Here is a 25,286-nt window from a genome sequence, read left to right on the forward strand (position 1 = left end):
GGCTGTATACAAAGAAGTAATAATTGTATTGGTGCTTAATGTACTGGCAACCACATTATAGCAATCCTATATGAGAAACTAAGTATTGGAAGAAACAACTTTCTATGCAGTGTAAGGTAAATGAATATTTTATTGTGCACCCTGGGTGCCTGATAAAAACAGACATCTTTTTGGTTATCATTAGTTCAATCTGAGAATAATGTAATAAGTACTTGTGGGCGTCATGTCTCAATTGTCTCTTTTTCTTCTACACAGCTTGAAACTCAGTAAGGACACAGCTGCTAACAAAGAAAGTACTTGATATTTATTCATCATCTGCCACAATTTCACTGGCACTTGAACTAGATAAATTATGAGGGGGTTTTAAAAACTTATACTTCTACTAGTAATCAGAACACTTACATTTCAGCACAAAAAAATATGTCACTTTGAATAGAAAGAGTATTTCAAAGTAACTACAATTATATCCAAACTTTTAACTTTAGAAAGCATATGTACATTTATTTACACATTTTAAATTTGGAGGAAAAAAAGCATTGAGAAAAATAGGTTGTAATTCTAGCACTATGTTTGACAGCAACTTTCTAATCAAGCTGCCTTTCTGTAATTTTCAAGAGATCTTCTGGATATTATCATTAATTTATCAACACAAAATTTATTTCATTAACTTAAACTGTATAGTATTTATAAGATGCATATTGATGCATTATATAGGTTGCTGAAACATTTTAAATGATGGTAGAGTTCTGCAAGCTGATGCACATTCAAAATAATTAGTAAGGTTAGTGAAAATATGGAAGGAATGAGAGATAAATCTAACCTATTTCCTTTGTTCAAATGTCAATATAATAAATAATAATTCAACAAATACATTTGTGTAGATAGTGCTAAAAGTGGATGGAGAATCTTAAACAGAGGCTTGGAGTGGTTCAACCATAGGCAGTTCCAGGGCAAAACTGGAACAAATTGCAACAATAGTTGGCCTCCAGTAAGAGTCTGCTCACTTCAATATCTGCAGTCCTGTCTGCTGTCATTTCTTTCCTACCAACTTTATATCCATCTAACATTTCTAATGTAAAATTAGTATATGTGACAAAACTGAAATAATTTTAGTGTGAATATTATTACTCCCTCTACTTAGGTTCTTCCATAACTATTATTTTGGAATTACTATACCTCACAGTTACCCATATGTCATGTGTCTATTAATGCACTATCCAAACTTATTTTTAAGCATTTCTAAGGTAGTGCTGCTGAAGTTTGAACTCAGCATGTTGCCCTCGCTAGTCAAGTGCTCTATTCCCTAAACCAAACCTCCAGCTCTCCATGTTACCTTTAAATATATTTTAAACTATTTTACAGACCTCAGTATACCAGACATATTAGCATTCTAGCAAAGGCAGTAATCCACCTTTGGCAAATGAGATCTTGAATTCCAACAGTTCCTTCAAATAAAGTGTGTGTGTGTGTGTGTATTGGGTGCATATGTTGGGGTCGGGGGTTGAACTCAGGACCCTAAGCTCTTACTCACCTTTCTGACTCAAGGCTGGATCTCTGCCACTTAAACATACTTTGGGATTTTTGATGGTTAACTGGAGATACAGTTTCTCAGACTTGTCTGCCTGGACAGACTTTGAACCTTGATTCTAACTTTTCTTGATTCTCAGTTTGTATTTTATATTTGAGTCAATAGCATCCAGTGTCTATGGCTTGTTTTGTACTATATAACAACATTGAGTAATCAGAATAGAAATTCTTGAGTCCACAAAGCCCGTATTTTCAATCTGACTGTTATATCAAGCAAAGTTCTCATGGTCCTTCCAGCCATTCTCCAGCTTGAGAATTTCTTGCGATAGGAACCATGTACATTCTGTAAGATTTCTACCGTTTGTTTACCCCTTTTGGTGATATATTTATTTTGTTGAATACTTCTTGTTTGTTTCCTTTTATTGATGAGTAGTATTACAATGCATAAGTATACCTCTGTTTGCTTTTTTTTCATGGATAGCATCTGGTTTCTTGTTATATTTGGACTTTTATAAAGAAAACAGCATGAATGCCATAATTTTTAGACAAATACCTCAGTTCTGAATTACTTGTTCATAAAATAGGCATATATATTTGTATATATACATATATATGTATATATAATATACGTACATAAATATATACACAATATATATGTATATAATGTATATATGTGTATATATGCAAATATATGTATATATATACATATATATTTGTACAGGAATATGACAGATTGAGTCTCAGGGTTAACATTAAATTTTACATCCCTTACTACAATGTACACAGAAACCAAAAGCTCAAGTTCCTTAACCACTATGAAGTTGTCACTTTTGCTTGTTTGGCTTTTCTGTTAGAGGTATTATCTTAAGGGAATTATTTTTGCTTTTATGGAAATGAAGTCTCTGGTTCCATATATTTCTAGTGTTTCATTATTATAAAATTGACCAAATACCTTGGATTATGGTAATTTCTGTGAAAAAGTAGCCCTGAATTTTTTTTATTACAAAAGATTCAAGGTTGGAATGATAGATTTAATTTATATTATTCATTATTTTATTGAATCAGGATTTACCACCTTACTAATTAGTCATGTTCTCTTTAATGGAACTAATGTTTATTCATTTATTTCATTTATTTATTTGGATTATGTCTCACTCTATAGTAAAATCTAGCCTCATACTTATTATGCAGCTTAGGCTGGCCCTGAACTTGTCATTCTCCTCACTCAACCTCTTCAGTGCATGGATTGTACACATACACTACCATCCCCATTACCAAATAGTTTTTGATACCATCCTATTTGTATTGATGATTTTTTTCTACTAATGTAAGATGTAGGATTATCACAGCAAATAAATTAGAAAATTTCCTTGCATTTTTAAGAGTTTACATTGTAGAAAATAGATATAGCCATCAAATACATAGTTACATATTTAAACAGATAAGATTTTATGGATAATGAAGCATAGTATGGAGAAAATAAGGGAAATTCAGAGAACTGGATGCTCCATTGGACAATGATAGTCACATTTGTACTGAAATCTAGTGATAGAATTGTACTTCACTAGGCACATGTGATTCATATGTGTAATCTCAGTAATTCAAAAGGTTGTGATCTAGAAGATTATGTTTCAAAGTGAGCTAATGTCAAAAAATCGAACAGACTCCACCTTCAACTCATTAGCAATAGTACAGAACCAGTCCTGAGCAAGGAAGCTGAGCAAACATGAGGTCCTGAATTCAAGCCTTAGTATGAGACACAAAAGAACCTATGCTGGAGGACTTATTCTTGTCGACTGTTGTTCCTTACTTCACCTCACTGGTTAAGGCCTTCTCCTAGCTTATGTTAGGCAAGTTGGGCCACCCTTGGTTTATCTGAAGTAGTTGATTACCATGAATAGATCAGACAAAAGGAATGCTAGAATTTCCAACAGAATTCTTTGTGAATCTTTAATAAAACATTATATCTTTAAAGAAAATCTTTTGTCATGTGCCACCCTGCACCCAGCAGGGTCAAGTGACACCTCTGCCTTCAAAAGGGCTCAGAAATTGGAAACTTTTTTTTGTCAGTCATGGGGCTAGAACTCTTGGCCCAAGTGCTGTCCCTGAGCTCTTCAACTCAAGGTGAGCACTCTACCACTTGAGCCACAGCGCCACTTCCAAGGCTCAGAAATTGATGATATATTTTTCCAGTCTCTATACTGTCGGCCTCATAGGCACATTTACAGGTGCATATTACTTTATCCAAACTGCAAATTTTCAAGCATCTCTAGAATACTAGCAATAAATATCTATATATCAGATTTTCCTTTACATAATAAAATATATTTTGAAAAGGAAGCAAACCAAGCAAATCATATAAAAAGGAGAAAAATCATATATTTCAGAGAAACTGTAGTTTGAAAGAGAAATGTGAAGTTGCATAATGTAGTACATGCACAGCTCCTAAGATATGTTTTGGAAATAATAGGGGAAGTTTTCAGAAAGTTGTCCTTTTAAGTTGTAGGCAGTCATTCCCCCCAAAATGGCTTAAATTCACCTTGAGGAAGCAATCTGAATTTTTCCCATCCCACACTTGTAAAGTAGGAAAAATACCCATTGTCTTGGATACAAACAATGAATAAGGTGATCATTTATTCTAAACTCACTTTCCTAAACAATATCAAGTGCCCTGTGTTGATAATGTAAATTGTTTTAAAAGGCCATGGGCCACAGGAATTAATGATGTTGGGGTGAGGTCTGGGGAATAAGGATTTAATACTTGTTCATGAGTGCCTACAGATATTTATAAAAATGTTGCCTTTAGTCAAAATGATAGATAGGAGGACTGGTAAGTATTTTGTTAAGGAATTTGAATGAATGGTAAAATAATAGTTTATTCATAGGCAGGTAAAACTCAGTTTTCCTGTTTTAATCTGTAGTTCAGACTAAAAGTTTGTATAAATTATTTTCAGATAGGATCCCTATATCTTTTGTACTTAGCCTTAATTTCCGTGTTTACAATACTAATTACACTAGTAATATGAGTGACTTAAATAATTGTTATTCAGTGAAATAACCAACAAATAAAAGTTGAAGTGAACAATACTAAATCCCTAAACTAAGACTAATGGGGTCAATTAATACTATACTTAGTAGAAAAACCATAATTTGGAAGCTGAAATTTTTAAAAATTGTAACACAGTGTACTTAAAAACCTGCTTAAAATTGGATCATATGTTTTTAAATAAAATATAATACACAAAAATATTTTTACAATAAAATCTTAGTCACACAAAGATTTTTCACAAAGGCAAATGTAATAAAAGGCTAGGGATTTACATGTACAGTATACACTCCCCACACACATGCAGCTAAGTGAAATAGCCAAGAATTTTAGGTGTGAGATTCTGTTTTCATTTCATCTTTTTCCTTTGGAAAGGACCAGATATATAATCCTTTATAAAATTTACATAGATTCATGTAAATCTCATGATTAAACAAATGATTGTTTTAATTTGAGAACTTAAATATAGGACCAGTGTCTTAGGGAGAGACAGAATATAATTTTTTAGAAAAAGAGATATTGAAGCAATAAAGTATCTTTTTTTCTTCAAAGTCTCATATTATTTTGAATTGGTCTGAGTGGAGATACTCACTTAATTCAGCAAATAGTTTTGAGTTCTAATTTGTGCCAATTATTATGTTAAATGCATGAAATGCTTACTGCTCCTACTCTCCAGGTAGGTGAGATTCTAGTGAACAGTATTCTTAACCAATGAGAGCAAAATTGGATAAATGTTATAAATGAAGAAGGTAGATGTTAGGAATGAGTGAGCAAGGGTACCTTGCCCAATCAGAAGGCAAATGTGTAAGTGAAAGAAGCTCAAGTCACTCATCTTATGACAAGTGTAGAAGATGCTTGAATCTGTCACCTACGTAAAGTCAGCATTTTTTTCTGAATAAAATCAGATGATCCGAATAAAATCTATATCTGGCAGCTACCTTTTCATCTTTGAAAAATACTGTACATTGAATTAGTTAGCTGGTATTTCACAATAATTCTAAAAAGTATCCCACCACCAACCCATCACCTAAAGAATAAGTAATTTCTTCTTCATACATTTTTACATGGACTGGAATTTGGCTGATCTTGCTGCAGTTGAAAAAGTTGGCTCAACCTGTAGTTATACAGAGGCATTATCCCATGGGGTTAGGTAGAAGCACTAGAGGATGAACCCAATCACACAGAAGTCAGGGACTATTTTACATCCTGGAGAGTTAGATATGATCATGAGAGTGAACAGACCAGATGCTCAAAGAAACAAAAGTATCATACAACACACACACACACACACACACACACACACACACACACACACAAATGAAATTATGCAAAGACAAATGAAAAATGTGAGAACCATTGTGCAAATGTGTTCAGGACAGGCATCAATAACAAAGACCTGCTCACATCTTAAAGGAGCTGGGCTACATTTATTATAGACAGCACTCAAAGGAAACTATCTATACCTTTGTGAAAGTTGATACACATTTTATTTTGTATGTAAGTGACTAGCATTCACAGAATTGTATTTGGATTGCAATATGAGAATTGTTCTCCAATTGTTTTGTTAAAACAGGTTCGTTCTATTGAATTCTGAAGACATATATATGCTTTTGGTCTTTCCTAGTTATTTGACAAAAATAGCTTAAGAAACATTGAAAAAAAGAAATATTGAGACCATCCTACTAAGTTATAAAAATACAAACTAAGAAACATTCTTCTGTAAGAATGTTGATCAGGTAGATGTTCCATGTATTTTCCCAGGTACATCAAAAGCCATGTTTTAAATGACTTGACATGTTATATTAAATTGCTGTTACCTACTAAAACTGATTTCACACTAAATACAAAATACATTATGTTTTGTGTACTGATACCAAAGGAAAAAGACTTCAATTTTATCACTGACTGTAATGTTCATTATAATATTCAGAATGCTAAAATTTGGGAAAATGTATCATGGCATCTATGAATTATGTTTGTTCAGTGTGCTTTGATTATATAGTTGAAAATTTGTGATGGAACATGTTGTTTGTTTTAAAAAGTAACATCTGCAGTACAATAAAAAGGAACTGAGATTTAGGAAATGCTCTGGGGTCAAAATTGAAGGTGTCATAAAGCTTGGGAAGTAATACAAGCAAAAGAAAATAATGTCCTTGGTTCATTATTGAATTGGTGAGTAGTGAACAGATTTTAAGGTCATAGAGGAAACAGTGCCAGGGCTGGGACCAAAATATCTACTTATTCTGTATTCAGTAAACCTTTATCAACAACATCTGGAGGTGGAGCTGTGGCTCAATATGGTAGAGCACTAGCCGTGATCAAAAGGACTCAAGGACAATACCCTGGCCTGAGTTCCATCCCCAGGATGAACTGACAAAAAAAAATTAAAACAACATCAACATCTAGCTTGTAAAAAACAGAGTAACAAAAATGTAATGATTTTACTTGAGAAGCTCTTGTTTCCTTGAACCAAACCTACTAGATAGGCCCTTTTCAGTAGGTCCACTTGATGTCCTATCAGTAAAGACAAACGGCATTAGGATCTTGACATCTTGTAGTGTGAATATTAGGCCCTAAAAACCACTATAATTTTCTCTACAGTAATTCCTCTTCAAGCTGCCACTGTCTTGTAGCTCTCTGGTAGGAAAAATAAATGGAAGAAAAACTAAAACTGCCATTACTATGTTGACCTTGTATTTGAAAGTGTGACAGGAGAGAAGTAGGAAGATTCCACAAGTCCGATCCCAGTTCTGCACTAAAACTAGGTTTTGAGATATGGATTCAATCAATCCCTCCACTGTATTTTTTACTGCTATATTTGCAGTAGAAGTAAATGATGATCCTAAAGTGCAGAAACTCTAAAAATGGCATCTCTTATGTGATTAAAATACTCGGTTGATTTCATCAATTTTGTTTTTCCAGATGGGATGGGAAAAGGTGGAGCTGAGTTAGTTTGCAATAAAATTTTGCTGTTCAAGATGAGGAGAATAAAATAATTTGTTATTATTCCCTACTGTGTTTTCCTGAGGTATCTGCGGTTAAAGGGGAAGAGAAGCAGCTGCTATGGAAGCAGCAACAATCTTTCTTTTAGATAAATCGAAATATCCTTCAAATATGGACCCCCATGCACCACATGTTCCATCAAATCACCAACAACCCACCTGCTCCAAAGCAGCTGATCTTGCAACTTCAGGCCTGCAAACCTCAAAGGTGAAAGAAAAAAATTGACAAAGAGAATAGAAGAGATTAATAAGAGGACAAAGCCAAAAATCTCCTATGGTGTGCTTCTCCTGCATCTGTTTGCATATCTGGAGGCAGAAAAAGACTGTGATTGATATAATTTTATTCATCAAGGTTTTATTCAACACTTCACATCACACCTAGAGTTGTCTCATTTTCATTGGGGCAAAGAGAGTGAAGGGTGGTGTAGAAGTAAAGTTATACTGTGCCTTCCTCCCACAGGATGATGCTGTGTCCATGCTGTTTGCTAGCTTAAACCATTACATGGTCCTTGGAGTTAGTGAAAATTCACCTTCAAACTGTACCGCTTCATCTGCTACTCCAAGTCAATGAAGGGGAACACAGTGAATTTTCTCATTTATTAAATAGCTGAAGGAATGAGTAAGAGAATAAAAATAACAAGTACAACAAAAAAAAATTTAGTAGACTGACTAACGCCATTTTCCTTATTTCTAATATCCAATAGTTCCAAAGCTCAATTAAAATATCCCTTTCTATCTATAAACACTTCTGTTTGATGCACATGTGAAGGCACTGTACTAATTGGAGATGCACACTGAGTATTCTCAAAAAGTTGCTCTTACTCGGTGCTGGTGAAGAATTTTAGCAGAATATAGAAGAAAATAACATAGCATTATTAGGTCCCATCTAGTCATCTTCAATGACCCATTGAAAGAATGAGAGGTACAAGACGCTATTTCGAAAAACGAACTTTACAATTTAGGGAGGGGAAGTAGTTTAGTTGTGGAGATTGGAGGGAAGGGATGGTAGGGAAAAACAAAGGAGTCAACATTGCTTGATAAGAAATGTACTCATTACCTTGCTCATGTGATTGTAACCCCTCTGTATGGTATTTTCACAATAAAAAACTTATTTTAAAAAATGTTTGCTATGTGAGTGATCATGTGTGGTCAGGATTCGGAACACCTGAAGATTGGTTTTACTCCACAACTTGTTATGGGCAAACTTAACTCTTTCTGGAACAAAATAGAGATGTTTCTATGCTTGTTTTTACAAAGTCACAGTAAAACTCTACTCAGCTCAAACTTTTCAAGTCCCAATTGTAAAATAATGTATGGATTCTTCCTGATTACTATTTTTATAAATACCTTACACAATGAAATGGGTATTTCAATTTTTCATTCAGGATTATTTTAATTAGTGTATATTAGTTGTAGAAGGGACAGCCCAGTGTGACATTTCCATACATTTGTACAATAATTCACCCCTTCCATCATTCTCCCTCTTCTTTCTTTTTCCCTTCTTACAACAGTTGAATCAGATTTCACTGTTGTATTTTCACACATGCCTATGAAGTATTTCAATCATATTCACCCTCATTTAATTTAAAAAGAGAATAGTTAAATTCTTTTTCTTGCTTGCTTGCTTTGTGCCCATCCTAGGGCTTTAACTCATAGCCAGGATGCTTTCTCTGAGCTTTAGTGCTCAAGGTTAGAACTTCACCACCTGAGAGACAGCTCCACTTTTTAATTATCATTTTTTGTTGGCTAATTGGAAATAAAAATGTCAAGGGCGTTCATACCCAGGATGGTTTTGAACCAAGCCCTCAGATCTCAACCTCCTGACTAGCTAGGATTAAAAGCTTGAGAGGCTGACACCAGCACATGGCTAATTTCTTTCTTTTACTTTATAATTATTATCTTAAGTAGTTGTACAAGGGAGTTGCCATTTAACAGAAAATCTTGACCAATGTCACCCCTTCCCACACTCTCTCCTACTCACCTCCTTCTTCACTCTTCCTTCTGTAGAATGTAAATAAGATTCTTAACAGCATTCGGCTTCCTCTCCTCTTCATTGTTCTACTCCTTTCCCCTTGACCCCAGCCCAACCCTTTTGGTTTTGTATTTTGCTGAATTTTTACTTTGTCTTTCTAAGTAATTACACTGTTTTAATTCTCCCTTAAACCACCACATTTCTGTTAACATATTGGTATATACTTGCATATAACCCAACATATTTACTTACAAATGCAATCAGAGGACATTTAAAAAATGTTATTAAGACCGTGATTTAAATATCATGTATCTATTACAAAATTTATTTTTTAATCTTTTTTAAGTGAAAGGCCAACAGAAAGAGACTAGCTAGAGGATGCACAACTTTGCACAAGAATGGTGGAAACTGAACCAAGAAATGTATTTCACAGAGACCCATGTGAAGAGAGAGAGCAAACAGTGAAAAGATAGACTGCTACAGAATCTAGATGGAGAGGGAGGGTGGATTAAAGGTGATGTTAAATTATGAGAAGTGCTTCTGTGTGAACTATTTGTTTATATTGTATCGACATGCTGAAAGCATATTGTAAATGAGTAGGTCTTCAATGCTCAAGATGTCCTTCTGGATCTTGAGAGGCCTAAAGCAGCAAATTGGAGGAGCAGAGGTGATTTAAAAGAGTAGCAAATGGACAAAAATGGTCAAAGAGCAAAATATCATGATATTTAATGTATTCTGCAAAGATAGGAATTTTTATGCCACCTGGTTTGATGCAGACAGTAACCAAGGAGAAAGGAAGAAGACTTCCCTTAAAACAAAGATGCATTCCTGAGAGGCAGAGCTGAGAGGCTGAGGGTGGTGCAGAATACAATATTGCCTCTTTGGGTTCAGAAAGTAAGAAGTAAGAAGTGTGCTGCAGGTAAATGAGGAAAAGAGGAATAGTTATTAAATGAGTCTAAACAGAAAGATGAATTATGGAAAGAAGAATGGTTTTGTGGGCAATAAATAAGAAAGTTTGATTAAAACACAGTTGGTTTTTTTCCTATTTCCCTGAAGAAAAACTCAGGTAAGACAAAACTAGAGATATAAATGCCTCAGAAAGAATACCATTAAAAAATAATGCATCCCAGTCAGAGTAAGAACAAAATAATATTGTTGGGCCTATGTCTTTAGGGAATACATAGTTCTTTAGGTTTATTTCTAATTTCTCTTTAACACTACAAGACTGTCATTCTAATAATAAAAGGAAACCGAGAGACAGGATATCAGAAGAAAGTCTGAGATGCTTTCACGGCACTTTTATTTTAGGAATAGAAGTTTTTATGCTGCTAGTTAGTTGTTTTCAGCATAGTGTTAGCAGGGGACTAAGTATGGAAGCCTAAAGCCAATACACCTTAAAAGTGTCCTTCGCTTTCCTGTCATTTAACTAAAACCTTTTAAAAATCTAAAGATGTCCACAAATGTCTGTCCATTACCTTTATTATCCCATATAAAAATACACAGAAGAATTTCTGACTTCCTTTTTGTGTTCTATGACCTGGGACCCTAACATGTCTAAAAGTGTGTCCTCTACCTTACCCTCCTGAAAAAGTACTTAAATTGAGCATGCTCATGAATGTTCCCACCTGCAAAATTTGTATCTGAGGAAATTTGGAGAGGAAATTTTGAAATACTTCAAATATCTACATGTTAACAGGCTTGGATATAATCAGAAATGATTAGACATTTTGTGAAACTAAATATGACCATACTTTAATTCTGTAACAACACACACATATATTTATTTACAATAAGTTTGAAAACAAATATAAAGTCATGGACGTATGATAGGATTAAAAATGATAATTTAATAGTCACAATAAACTATGGGTGATAGATAGATAGATAGATAGATAGATTCTTTCATAATATCCTTTTCTTCAAATACAGGAATGCTCTTTTCCTTTAAGTATTATGAAAGCATCTTACAGATGAAAATCATAGGTTTTTCTTTGTGGGAAAGTCAGAAAATTTTTCCTGGGTTTTATGACCTCCTACAGTGAAAACAGGAATGGTGAATGACTTTACACTTCCATTGATTTTTCTCAATTATAAAAGTGCCATATATCAGGTCTGTCACCAAGCTTTTCAGAGTTCAAGAAACAGATTATTTCATCTCTAGATACTAAAAAATCTTATTCTAAATATCAATCTACTCATATTTAAATGATAGCATATTACATATGTTTAAAGTGAGATTATTGTTAAATTCTTTCTAAACCTTATATTTTATTTTGAATGCTGTTTTCTGTCTGAGTAACAGCTTTGAGAAATTTTCACAAACTTAATAAATAAATTTTAAAAAACCATAGTGAGCAACATTATATACAAAGTATACTTCAAAGAATTTCACAGGGGGCTGGGAAGGTGACTCAGTGGTAGAGTGCTTGCTTTGCATGCTTGAGGTCCTGGGTTCAATTCCTCAGCACCACATAAGCAAAAAGAAAAAAGCCAGAAGTGGTGCTGTGGCTCAAGTGGTAAAGTGCTAACCTTGAGCTGAAGAGCTGAGGGACAGCGCCCAGGCCCAGTGTTCAGGCCCCACGACCAGACAAAAAAAAAGAATTTTACATTTATTCTGTATGTTTACAATAAATCCTTTTGAAACCCTATTGAAGGCACCATTAATACCTCCATTTAGCAGATGCTATAACTGAGGCAACCCATTCTTTCCAGAATTTGGCAGCAAAATTCAAAGGTAGGGCAACAACATCCTTGTATGTAAGGGACAATCTATTAAGATAATAAAATAGAGACTATTCTCAAGAAGTTCTTTGATAGGTCATCATTTAGCAAGTCTCAATGTATCCAGAACAGAGAGGGTGAATGAGGGTGAATATGGCTGAAGAACTTCACATTCATGTATAAACCTATTGAAACAGTTTTGAGAAGGGTAAGAAAATAAGTGGCAAAGATGAAAGGAGGGAGTTTTATTGAGTTGCATTGTCTACAAGTGTGGAAAAATCACTGAATTACTCTTGTACAATTAATATGTACTCATAAAATCATAAAGATAAAAGGAACAAGTATATACCAACACATCTAAAACATGTGAAACAATTCAGTTCAGCAGTTGAACTGAACGCATCAAATCATGTGATTACACAGTTCTTTGGGGGCATTATAGCTTACTATCTGAGAGTATAAAACCAAGATTACCAACTTCTCAATGTTGTCTTAGTCTTAAAGTAGAGAGGAGCTCTCATGGGGTCAAGAGCTATATAAAACCTCTTGTCCATAAACTATTAGCTCCAAAAAAGTCTCAAAAAGCCACAATTTTCCTTTGTCAATCACATTTAAGGTGTGTCCTTTCCTCATTATTGTCCTCATCTTCTTCCTCCTCCTGTTTTCTTAGGGATGAAATTATCCAGGTGAAGGATTGAGTCATATTGTGCAGGGACAATGGGACAATATAGCTTCTGCTCCATTATTTCACACAGTTCTCTTAAAACACATAGAAAATTTTTCTTTAAAAATATCTCATGCACATACACAGTACCAAACTGGCAAGCTACATACAAATGTTCTCTCTCCTTCTCTCTCTCTCTCTCTCTCTCTCTCTCTCTCTCTCTCTCTCTCTCTCTCTCTCTCTCATCTCTTTCTCTCATTCCCTTCATCCTCACAACTCCATCCCTCTTGTTAAGTCAAAGCATCCATAAAAACTTTTCTCTGAGTTTGTGCTCTTTATCACTGGTTCCTTTCCATTATCATGGAAACAAGTTTCCGCATCTAAGAACATGACTCTTACCACAAATGAATCTTAATCTAGCTAATACAATGCCACTTAATATCTCCAAAGCTTAGTTGTCTCTTCTCAGAAGGATAAACTGATATGTACTTCAGAATATTTTTGTGAAAGTGTATGTGAAGTGCTTAGTACATTCTCAATAAATAGATGCTATTACCATTATCATTATTATGTATCCTGGAAGACTTTGAAGAGCTCTTCAAGTGTCATTGGCTGCTGATGACACTAAAGAGACAAAGAAGAACTTTTCCTCCTTATGTATATCAAACCTAAAAGGTATCATAAATAGGCAAGAGCACTCTATAAGAGGAAATAGAAGACAGGAAGTAACTTATTTATAATAGAAGAAATGAATTTTTATGTGTGTATTTAACAATCCTGCATACTTATTTCAAAGTGAGAAAAGTCTGATCATTAAAAAATTGTTCATAAGCATTTAGAAGGGCATACATCATGCCCAATGGAAACTTTCAGTCACATTTAAGTAGTATTCATTTTGTTTCAATTAATGGTATTCACTTTAGTTTTTATAGTTTAATATGTCTTCATTCTAAATAATGTATAGATAAGTATTTTCAACGAAGTAATTAGCTTGTTATTTTCATTCTAAATTATATTTGTACACTTTGTTTTATAGAGCTTGGTAGTCTGTCCTATGTGACAAAAAAAGAAAAAAAACAGATAGATGAGTCATTAATCCCATCATTATAATTTTATTGAAAAGCATTTGAAAAGATATCAGTAAATAAAATATAGAATTCTCAAGCTGAAGATCATTAATGATTTAAATTTAATTTAGAATTTCTTTTAAACATTAACTTTAAAGTCAAAAATGTCAAGGATACTAAAATACTGGCCTGACAGAAACCCTGAAGGGAACAAAAAAAAAAGATCTTTTTTGGAAGCAGATCAAATACATTACCCCAGAAGTACTTTTTCATCTGGAATCAGAACTGTATTTAAACTCTCAGAAGATGGACATTTCAGAACAGCTACCCCAGAGGAAGTCCTGTGAGTTAATAATTGATCTGTTTAACTACTAAAATTCTTAAGGTAGGAATACAAATTTCTAATTCATATTTATCTTTGAAATTCTGTTATTTATGGATTCCAGTTTAAATGAAATAGAAATAATGTAAGTCAGGGAGAAGAAACTCATCCCCTCTAGTGGAAAGTCATCTATTGGAGATGGATGCAATGCTTTGTGGTTATATCAACTACTGTAGCTTTATGTAATGATGCTAGTAGAAACTATTGAATAATTTAGTTTGGGTCATGTTTTTTTTTTCTACAAATACCTACATTATAGAAGACTGTTCAAAATTTAAATAATCTACTAATTTATGATTACTTTTTGCCCACTACAAAGTCAAGTTTTGAAATGAGCATCATGAATGTAAACATTTTCTCCTGAAGCTTGTTTCAGACGCAGTAAGCAAAGAAGGACACAAATATAAATACACACTCACTGTGAAGGTAAATTATATGATGCTTAGGATTTGCATGGACCATTTCATTACAGAGGCTGAAGGACACTCTTGGGAAGTGACACTGGAGCTGCTCTAGTGTTAATGGTCAGGAAATTACTTGAGGAAGTGACATCTGAGGAGGGTGCACCTGCAACACCTCAGAGAGAAGATTGCTTGATGCAGTTAAAACGTTGTCATAGGAGCATGGATGGGGAATTATGGCAAACACAAAAAGAGGAACATGATCAAGATGGCCTGAAGTAGAGAGAAGAAGAATCATGGCAATGATGATGGGAATAAGAAGGGATGGAGACTACACAGAGAGCCCTAGAGGCCCACTATGCTTAAAGAGTTTCAAATATAGCAGGGCACCGGTGGCTCACGCCTGTAATCCTAGCTACCCAGGAGGCTGAGATCTGAGGATCGCGGTTCAAAGCCAGCCCGGGCAGGAAAGTCCCTGAAACTCTTATCTCCAATAAACCACTAGAAAACTGGAAGTGGAGCTGTGGCTCAAGCAATAAAGCACTCACCTTGAGCTGAAGAGTTGAGGGATAGCGCCCAAGCCCAGAGTTCAAGCCCCACGACCGACAAAAAAAAAAAAAAAAAAGAGTTTCAAATATGAGACTGAAGTCAGGAAGTTTGCCTCTTGAGAGATTTGCCCTGAGTGCAGAAAGAAGAATGCATGCTAGAATACCACAGTTAAGTTATGGAAGATCTGAAGAGGTCTGAGAAATGATGTGCTATGACCCTCACATATTTTTCCAATAGAACATTTTGCATTTATAAATGGGGTGGTTCTTTGGTTGTTTCTCCTCCTGTGCAGAGGAGCCTTAGCAGATCCCCTAACCCTTCCTGTAACATTTTGAGGGTCTCTGCTTTTACCTTAAGGTCTTTGATCCATATAGAGTTGATTCTGGTGCAGGGTGGTATAAAAGGATTTAACTTCAATTTTCTACATGTGTAGGGCCAATTCTGCTAGCACCATTTGTTGGAGAGTCTGTCTTTCTTCCATCTGATAATTTTGGCTCCCTTATCGAAGATTAGGTAGCCACAGGTCTGTGGAGTCATGTCTGGGTCTTCAATTCTATTCCATTGGTCCTCCGACCTGTTCCTGTGCCAATAGCAAGCTGTTTTTATAACTGCAGCTTTATAATACACTTTGAAGTTTGGTACTGATATTTCTCCAGCACTATTCTTCCTGCTAAGGGTTGTGCAATGAAGAAAACCTTCTTTCTATTAATTTGGTGGCAGTGACAACATGCGCTTATTCAACAATTATAGCGAATACAGAGAGAAACTGAATTTTAAACTCATCTGATGCTAATCATTTCAAAATTACACTTAAAAAGGTAAGTTCTAAATCTAAGTAATCTACTTTCCAAATCTATTCTCTTTTTTTCCTTCCTTTTTCTTGTTGCTTTTGTTGGCCTGTAAGGAGTTGAAATGGATTGGTTAATGTCAAGAAAAAGGGATGAAAAGGAAAAGTGGAATGAAGATGATCTGAATACTTTATAGGCATTTATGAAAGTAAAATAATGAGATCTGTTAAAATTTATTTTAAAAAGGAAGTATGAGAGAGCCAAAAGGTAATAGAAAGGGGTAGATTTGATCAAAGAATATAGGATGTATTCATGAGAATATTACAATGAAATCTCTTTGATTAATATATGCTAATACAGTTCTTAATTTAAAAAGAAAATGCCAAACCTTATGTTCACAGAGAAGAAATTTGAACTGAACTCATCACTGATTAGTGGGACCAAGCCTTGGGATGTATATAAATTATGGCTTTTCCAAGGCAGTTTGGTTTACACTAGTTATCCTCACATAATATTAATGGTATCACCTCATACTCCCAGTAGTGTCCTAGTTCGGATGATAAATTATATGATGATCCTAGCCAACTTGCTCTGAAGATATGAAACTTTTTTTTACACAGATAGATATGCCAAAATAAGTAACAAGAGATGAAATATAACCTTGGATTTCTTGGTTAAAGTTTTCACTAGAAAGTTTTAAAACATTGGAGAAAAAAGTTAAGTGCAAACTTAATTATATTTTTTAAATGATAAAGCACAACATTGTATGAAGTTAATGACTTCTAAAACCAGTTGAGCGATTAAGTTTTGTCAGGTTCTGTTCAGTGATGTGACATGCATGTCTTACATTAATTCTTATTTGTCTCTCTTTTTGTAAATAACTTATTAACCACCCACAACTTCTCTGACTGATTAAATGGTATAATTGTTGAGAAAAACAAAGTAAATGACATAAATGCCAAGAATCATTTGAAATGTGAAAAATATATAATACAGTGGTTCTGTTTATTACTCCTAGAAACAATCTTAAGTAAGTAAACCACATCAATAATTAACTAAGATGGGTATAAAATCATTTTTTAATTCTTATTCTGTCATCTCTTTGTCAGGAGCATCATAAAAGAAAAGTACTGGGTCAAATGAATAAAGAAAAGTACCATGTACCATGGCAGCAACGTGGCTAATTGATGTTTCAGTGCCAAAGATGAATGCAGAATTGAGATAATTCAGAACCATTGAGCAGGAGCCTGTCCATGACTGCAAATTTAATAAAATGGAAAGTGTGATGCTATGACTCAGTTGCCCATTCTAAGCTTGTTTGTATTTATGGCTTTTTCCCACGTTGAATATGAGTGACATTGTCCATACTGATGGAAGACATGACTCAGTGGAGTTACTTTGCTCTTCATTGTCCAAATGAATTCTTCCTAGGACAAAGCTGAATTCAGCATTGACATTCTCATCTGATATGATACTTGGAGAAACTTGCATTAACACATACAAAAAATTGTTATCTTTGCTTCAAAATCGCAATAATGAACCAAATATCAAAACAGGCCTTTAACAGATACATTAATTCATGATTGTATCTTCTGGGAGTTGCATTGATTTGTGAATTAAAAGATGTAACTATGAGAGAAAAAAGGCTCTCATGAAGCCAGGGATACTTTTGCAGGAAGCATCCAGATTGAAAGTAATTTTCCAACATATATCCTCATAAATTAAACCTCCTTGAAATATGCAATTCCTCCTTTTACTCTACTTACATACACAAACTAGCATTTAGTCAAAGGATTCACTTCATGTCTTTTCCAAGAGTTTTGCAAAAGCACACAGGTACAGGAGCAGCACCAACAGCTCTTAGATTAAAGAAAAGCTTTCAAGTCTGATATGTTGGGTAAAGACAGAGAAAGTGTGAATCTCTTGCTCTCAAACAAAATTTATTGCAAAAAGTAAGAATTATAGATTAATATGAGACAGAGAAGAGGATCTGCACGTAGTGCTGGCCATAAATTACTCACATGATGAACATAGTTAAACTAATAATTAGGAAATCATTTTTAGATGCACACAAGTCTAAACGGTCAGAGTGAGTTGAGGTGTTCAAGAATCTACAAACTCCTTCAGAACATAGATCATAATTCTTCTACCTCCAAACACCTGCCTATGTTGTCCATTGCAAGGGATAGATGGGCATATTTTTTTCCTTTTTTCCTTTTTTATTGTCAAGATGATGTACAGAGGGGTTACAGTTGCATAAGTAAGGCAATAAGTACATTTCTTGTCAAACTTGTTACCCCTTCTGTCATTTTCCTCTACTTTCCCTCCGCACAATCTCCCCCAAGTTGTACAGATCACGTCCAGCATATAGTCTTGTGAATATTGCTGTTGCATTGGTTCCCCCTTGTCCTTTGTTCATCATTCTGTTGTTCCCTTTCCCTACCCTACTTCAGATAAATGTGTATACAATACCACAGTACCAAAATTAAATACAGTGACCACAGGTGATATACCATAGGGGGAAGAACACACAAACACAAAACACAAGTACATTAAAAAAAAAACAGCAACAAAGAAAAACCCCTGTGTCCGTGTCTTAGAGATCATTTCGCTTAACATTATCTTATATGGTCATTTGTACATAGTTTTTGAGCTATTCTGCTCATTTGATCAGCTTATCCTAGGTATATATTAATTATTGCATATACTGGAAACCATGGGACCTATGTTTTTGGGGGTCTGGTTTACTTCACTTAGTATGATTTTTTCCCAGTCTTTCCATTTCCTTACAAATGGAGTGATGTCATTCTTTCTGATGGAGGTATAGAATTCCATTTTGTGTGTGTGTGTGTGTGTGTGTGTGTGTGTGTGTGTGTGCATATATATCACATTTTCTTGATCCATTTATCTACTGAGAGGCATCTGGGTTGGTTCTATATCTTAGCTATGGTGAATAATGATGTGATAAACATAGTTGTGCTGGTAGCTTTAGTATGTCCTTGTTTGTAATCATTGGAGTATGTGCCACATTTTCTTGATCCATTCATCTAAGATCCAGAAACACAATAAAGCAAAAAAAAAAAGTTTGACAAAAGGCTTGCATTAAACAGAGCTTCTGCATGGCAAAGGACATAGCTTATCAAGATCAATTGAAAGCCCATGGACTAGGAGAAGATCTTCATTAGCCATACAATAGACAAAGGCCTCATAGCTGAAATATACTTAGAACTCAAAAAAATAAATCCCCCAGTAAGTAGGCTAAAGACTTTAAGAGAGACTTCTCTGAAGAGGAAATAAGAAGGGCACATGAAGAAATGCTCAATTTCTCTGACTATAAAAGAAATGCAAATCAAAACAACATTGAGATACCACCTCACCCCAGTTAGAATGACTATAATCAAGAACTCTAATAACAACAGATGCTGGAGGGGATGTGGCCAAAAGGGAAGGCTACTGCATTGTTGTTGGGGGTTTAAACTTGTTCATCCACTCTGGAAAGAAGTATGGAGGTTCCTAAGCAGAATATGCATAGAGCTCCCCTCTAACTGAACAATCTCAGTTCTGGGCATTTACCAAAATGATCCCAAACAAGGTCACTCTAAAGCTTTCAGCATAACTATGTTTATTGTGACATTATTCACCATAGCTAAGATAAGGAACCAATCCAGGCAGAATTTCTTAAAGATTACTTTCCAAAAAATTGCTCATTCCTGTTACAGTGTGCAATATGTGACCAATGCACAATGTCAACCTATTACTAATACAAAAAGAAATGTGAAGGAAAAAGGATGATATAACCTAAGACTTGGGATAACTGATTTGAGGGCAAAAAATGTTACTGAAAAATTAATGAAAATATTTCTTAATAGTTATCATACATAATATGAATCAATAGAACATTAAAGTAATCTTGACTAACTTCTTGAACCACTGGACAATGGAATACAAGAGCATATGTAAGTACAATTAAAGGCAGAAGCTATTTAGTTCTAAGAGAGATTGAAAGTATTACACAATTTCAAGAAAATAAGAGAGCATAATTGGAGATTCAAATAAGACTCTGAGATGATCCTAAAGCACTCACAGAATTTTGACAGCTTGATATAAAGTAGAAGAGTATTTCATGTGAAGGAAATAGCAACTTGGAGATGAGAAACTACATATAATGTCGTTATCAGGCTGCATAAAAGCATGGAAATATATTTTGGAAGAGAGTGAATAAGAATGGCAAGCTAGGGTATGGAAGTATTAGATTTCTATGTTTACCTACATGGATTCAGTTAGTTAATACTATGAATTAATTTTTCTTGATATAATAGATGTACTTTAAAATGGTATTTGACACGTAGAATGGATTGGTCTGGACAGATAATGAAGTTGGACTGGAGGCTGTAACTCAGTCATGGAACTCAGTCATGGGTGCTGTTCTAGCACACATAGAACTGGGTATAATGACAAGCATTTTAATAAGAGAGAAAGAGAAAAACAAGATGGAAAGCCAAAAAGGAAGGAAGGAAGGAAGGAAGGAAGGAAGGAAGGAAGGAAGGAAGGAAGGAAGGAAGGAAAGAAGGAAAGAAGAGAGGTAGGGAGAGAGAAAAGACAGAGAAAGGGATGAGGAAAGGAAATTTATTTTAAAAAATTAATAAAAGAAGAAAAAGAAGATGTAGTTGGATAGCCAGATTAGAGAGAATGATAAAAGAATTTTGGTCAGAAATAAAGGGCTTCATTTGTACCATTGTTTATAAACTCTTATGAATCCTCACATCCTAGGACCTTAATTTCTACATTGCTGCTGTTGAGTGAATACTAAATAATAGAAAAAATGTGATTTCTGCTCATATGGTAAAGAATGATAATAGAAAAAAAGGAAATGGTAAGTGGGAAAAATGAAAGTATCTCTATTGATATGCAGATGTTCTTTCACTAAATATTCTTCTGGGAGTAGAAGATCATACAGCAATTATTTCAATATTACTATGCAAATATCTGTTGCTTTGTGAGTAACCACGTGCTTCTGTACAGGAAATATCTATCTATCTATATCTGTCTACTTACCTATATGTCTCTTGGCTTGCCTATCTGTCTGTCTGTCTGTCTATCTGCCTATCTGCCTATCTATCTATCTATCTATCTATCTATCTATCTATCTATCTCTCTATCTATCTCTCTATCTATCTATCTATCTATCTATCTATCTATCTATCTATCCATTGATCCATCCTTATCTTCTGAGGAAGAAATGGGCTGGTCACATCAGAGATGGAACCAAGTCAATGATGGAGGTGCCATGATGGATGGGGTCACCATCAGACATGGACTCACCTCGATGATGGAGGCGCCATGATGGATGGACACAGAGAACAGATCCACTGGAAAGAGGTAGAGGAAGCCAGTGCTGCTGTGAATTTTGGGGAGCACCTGGCTCTGAGACTCAGCAAAGGGAGCTGTCATGGGTCACCTGGAAGACGACATTGTGACTCCTGGTGCGGAAGACGGTGGGTGCAGAGGACAGTATGGTGACCACAGGCCCTACTGATGGGCCACAGGTGCCAACGAAGGCAAAGAGCACAACAAATGCTATAACAACCTATAAGATCTGGCACAACAAGCAGTTCAGTTGACAGTCACAAAGAAAGCCAGAGCTCCACAACCCCCCCACATGACAACACACCACCCTGTGGATAAGAAGACCATTCACACCAACAGAGATAATGTAGCTGAAGAGCCACAGACAACAGACAAAAATCGTAGTCTGGCCATGGTGGCCCTGGTCGGCATCATGGTTGGGGTCTTATTAGCCATTGGCTTCATTGGAGGCATCATCATAGTGGTTATGTGGAAAGTTTCTGGAAGGTTCTCGTCCTGAAGGACTAGCCCATCTGAACTGTTTCTGACTCCCACCACACCCTGCCAGACTAGCTTGTGGGAGAAAATGACCCATGGAGCCCAACCTCCATCTCACCCCTTGGTGAGTCAACCACTTTGCCAAAAGAAACTGGAGGGGAAAGAAGTCACCAGTCTCAGCTCCTCTAAGCAATTGCTTTGAGGGGAGGGGGGGAATATATATATATATATATATATATATATATATATATATATATGATATATATATATATATGATATAAACATAAATTTTATATTAGATAAACAACCAGGTGCATAGAAAATGGAGCTAAACTATGTCAGCAAGTTGAGATCTGAGGATTGTAGGTCGAAGCCAGACCAGGCAGAAAAGTCCATGAGTTTCTTATCTCTAATGGACTAGCAAAATGCTAATAGTGAAGGTGAGGCTCAAGCCCTATGGACCCAGACTTCAAGCCCAAATATTGCCACCAAAACAAACAAACAACAACAACAACAAAGAAAACGAACAACAACAAAAAAGAAAAATCCAAGTATGTTAACTGATTTAGAACCAAGAAAATATGGTTCAGTTGATGGTAGAGAGACAGAAGTCTCTTTTCCCTTTGCCTCCTCCTTGTTATTATTGAAATGTGAAGGAATCTGAAGCTGTTTATGTTCATGGAGTCCTTGAGCCCCGGTTTGACTTCAGTAGACAGGTCAAGCATTTTTCCAGTCGTTTATCTGTTGAAATCTACACATTCCAGCCCTGTGGGATCCCTTTGGAGAAGACTGATAGGATGTAGATAATCAAGGAGAAAACCCGCACTTGGATGATTATGTGATGAGCAACTTCTTTGAGGAAGTCCAGATGGATCATTTCAGAGGCATCCATGCCAGAAATCAGTACTTGAGTGAAGGTATTTGTTCCTCACGAGGTCACCTAGCAACCGTGAAGGCTAGTGATTACCATGACTCCAAGGTGTGTGTCACCTGCCGCTCTAGATGAAGAAGCCCTATCTCTTCATGGCAATGATTGTCTGCTTTGTCCTGCGAAGCTCTCAGTTCCAGACACAAAAGCTGATGGATGCTCTCATGATGCCAGACTCAACTGTTCTAGAACCAAGCACCACACAGAAAGAGGCCTTAAAGTTCCGCTGCGTGGTAGGGGCAAAGGGACATCTGTGTTTTGCTTTGTTTTGTTTTTCTAATGCTTGCTCTCTCCCTCTGGAGGACAGATAGGGAGAGTTAAAATAATCTTATATAATACTAATATCTTTAAAGCAATCCAATTTAAAGAAGACCTATTGAGACCTGAACATCTAAGTCCATCCCCAAATCTTACCCTGAATGCTTCCCCAAAGTGTTACTAACTTTTCAGAACCTGTGTCCTAAATGGAAAAAAGTAATTAAATTATTGGCTTCCTATGAATCATTTCTCTAGGAGATCTCATGTTTGTTTGTATCTGTGAGCAGAGATGCTGAAAGTCTTTGTTCACACTGTTGGGGGAGAAAAGAGCCTTGGAAGATAAGAATGCTGTCCCTCTCTAGAATACTTGTCAGCCACACTTCCTGCCCATCAAAAGGTCTGTTAATCCCTACATTTCTGATTTCATTCTGATAGTTCATCCTACTTTGACAACGGGTGTCATCTAACACTTTACTCTGTGGGAAGATAGACTTAGTGAACTCACACTCTCTCCCCTTCCCTCCTCCCCTCCCCCTCAATCTCTCTCCCTTTCTATCTCTCTCCCTCTCCCTCTCTCCCTCCCTCTCTCTCTCTCTCTCTCTCTCTCTCTCTCTCTTTCTCTCTCTGTCTCTCTTTCACACATACACACACACTCACTCACACATCCCTTCTTCTCTGCCTATTGCTGTTTATGAGTAAGGTAGTCCTTGATCTCAGAATCCATGAAACCATGCAAGCTAGCTAGTTAGATTTCAAGTATAGTAAATTCTCAAACCCTTCACAGCTCTTGACATTGATGTGCACAGTATTCATAAACTCTTGCAGGGATTTATGAGCCTCCATCCCTCAAATCTTCAGAACTTTACTGTCACACCTTCATATTCAGCTCAGACAAGCACTCGCTAAAATCATGATCTTTGCTAGGGTTACTGATTTAATTAGCTCCTTTCAGTAACGGGGCCTGATTGACCTCCTAAAAACACTGCTCTGGAGACTTGTACTACAGTTCTAACTAGGAACAGGTTAAGACCTTAGAGAAACTGAGTAGCGAAAAGAAAACCTCCATGTCTGTGACTGACATGAAAACAATCATAAACAGCAATGGATTTAAAATATTCTGTCTATTAAATAATACAACTTCATTTATTCTAAACCCAGACCTCAAGTATGATTTATTTCTCTCTCTTGCCCAAGTCTATATTTTGCCTTCACCCCAATTTGCTTGCATCTATTCCATCTTGCTATAATATCAAGATGCCTGTCTTCTGTCATTTTTATCTGATGCAGTGCCTTATTTGTAGCCAATGATCTGAACTTTCACCTCCTGACCATCTAAATGTGAACTGTGCTGTCTCCAAGAGGGTAGCAAATTTACAGCCTGACACAACCCACACTGCATGATTCAAGGCTTGTCCTTCAAGAAAATAAATTCATGCCAGGAATCACACTTTGGGCAGGTGCCAGATCAGGTATATTCACTGCCAATTATACTGTCACGTAAGTATCATTTGACCCCTAATTATATATTACCAGTGTTATATTGAAAAATAAAAATTATTTATGCAAAAACATTTCAGAGTTCCTAGTATTTGTTCATCAGCCCATGAGAAGATACTACTATAATTGTCATCATCATGGTATTTAAAATAAAATAAGAAAAATAAAATTGAGGACATTTATAAAATAATGTTAAAATTGAAGACCTTTAGAATAACACCAAATAAAATTTGGTGTGAAATGGGAAAGAAAGGTGATCAGCTACTTCTCATTTGTAAATGGCTAATAAATATTTCAACATTGTAATTAAAAGACAGATTAAAAGTACATCAATTGGTTGGTATGTATTTGGCCTGAATGAGAACAGAAAGAATTGATTAGAATTTTATACTCATTATGGCATTATGATTCTCACTAGAAATTTAATATCTTCCTTCCTTCCTTCCTTTCCTTCATCCCTCCTTCCTTTTTTCCCTTCCTTCCTCCCTTCCTTTCTTCTCTCCTTCCTTCCTTCCTTCTTTCCTTTCTTTGCTATCTTCCTTTGTTCTTCCCTCCATCATTGTCTCCTTCCCTTTCTCTTTCCCTCCTAGCTCTTACATTCTTCCCTCCCTTTCTCCCTCTTTCCTTCTTTCCTACTGTC

At 35.5% G+C, this 25,286-nt stretch overlaps 1 pseudogene; it reads left to right on the forward strand.

The window, feature by feature from the left end:
• LOC122112612 overlaps positions 1-22,000 on the forward strand; it is a 49,710-nt pseudogene extending 27,710 nt beyond the window's left edge.
• The last annotated feature ends 3,286 nt before the right edge of the window (positions 22,001-25,286 follow it).

This window comes from Dipodomys spectabilis, unplaced genomic scaffold (assembly GCF_019054845.1).
Source record: "Dipodomys spectabilis isolate Male_0828 unplaced genomic scaffold, ASM1905484v1 ptg000095l, whole genome shotgun sequence".
NCBI lineage: Eukaryota > Metazoa > Chordata > Mammalia > Rodentia > Heteromyidae > Dipodomys > Dipodomys spectabilis.